The sequence below is a fragment of the Ambystoma mexicanum genome, chromosome 13 (assembly GCF_040938575.1).
Source record: "Ambystoma mexicanum isolate Mex_15411 chromosome 13, UKY_AmexF1_1, whole genome shotgun sequence".
Lineage (NCBI taxonomy): Eukaryota > Metazoa > Chordata > Amphibia > Caudata > Ambystomatidae > Ambystoma > Ambystoma mexicanum.
In genome coordinates, this window is record NC_090938.1 from 270,402,685 (window position 1) to 270,404,274 (window position 1,590).

Below are 1,590 nucleotides of genomic sequence, written 5' to 3' on the forward strand. Positions count from 1 at the left end.
CAAAGTAAAACACAAGAAGGACTTTAACAAAAAGAAATGGTGAATAAACCCAACCTGAGCCAAAAGAAAGATGATTTGGTCAAGCGGGTTTATGTTCGAGGCTAATATAATAGCCAAGAACAGTACCACGTTTATCTAATATAATTGCGGTAGAAAAGTTAGGGTAGATACCACTGCCACCAGCCAAGTCTAAATGTTAAAAGAGCGAAACAATGCTCTACGAGGTACAGATAAAAAGGGATACGAGTTAACCCTTCCCAGTACTCCATGGAAGATGGGGTGTACTGGATCTTTGGTAGATTGACTAAGTTAATGGTAACTTTACCCTTTTCTGGGGGACAGTAGTCGCCTCAGAAATGGAGTTGAGGGAAGTCTCAAAGACAACACTTGCCACGGCACTGAAGGTGCCGTGTGACACACACAAAGAAGGGGGCTACTGAAGTGGTGTATTCCAGAGCCCACAATCACAAAAACAGATGGAAACACATAGCAAAACACAGGTAAGAGTGGGGGAAAAGCTCTCACTCATACCACGAGGAAATAAATAAACGCCAGAAGTCCAGCAAAGCTGCTGGGGGACTCACTAGGTGAGGGAAATTAGCCATAAATGAGAATTCTACCTAACAACTTCCCAGAGTTTTCTAAAATGATAGAGGAGCAGATTCAACTTGCAGATGCTTGCACACATGAAGAAGAAAAAGACCAATTGAGGAAAATATTTTTGAGTTCAAACAGGTTTTTGCCAAAGATGCCTACGACTGTGGGCCGACCGATTTGCATGTTGCCACACTACCAGAAGGACATGGGAGGGAGACGGTATGTGTGCAGAAATATAGGTTGCCACTGGCATGTCTGGAGTCACTGGCTGAAATGATCAAAAATGTTGAATCTAGAGGAATCATTAGGCCTATTCATAGTGCATCACATACTCCCATATTTGGTGTGCTAAAATCAATGGTGTTTGTGTGCAGACTCAAGAGAACTGAACAAGAGGGTACGTGTTTCACGATGGCCACTTCCATATTTTGATCAGGGCCTTGCACAGGTTCACGGGTCAAAGGGGTGAGAGGGCAGGTCCTACATGTACAGGGACTTGAAAGGGCATCCATTGTTCAGTTGTGGTAACATCTCCCCCTTCGCATGGCATTTCACCAGTGCTGCAAGATCAGTGTGTGCTATGGCACTTGTACTCACCCAGTATCGATGTCCATTGCCCTCTGTGCCTCTCCATGTACCCAGTCAGTGTGCTGTTCTTCAGGACCATGGCATCGTGGGTGGAACTCAGGCAGTGAACACAGCAGTGTGTAAGGAGGAGGTCAGGATTGCAGGTGACCTGGACATACAGGGAGCAATCTTGCATTATGTTGTGGTATACCTATTCAGATGCCTGGGGGGCCACCATGCCACATGGGTGCAGTACAGAGCAGCAATCAGTTGGACATGTGGGCTTCTGCATACAGAAAATGCCTTCATGGCATTCTCCTGTGCTGGGTGGTGGGCAGGGAGATGTCCCAGGATATATGGCACAAGAGAGCTTCCAGCACCTGCACAAGCACATTAGAAAATGCAGGCTGGGAAATGCCATGGAGC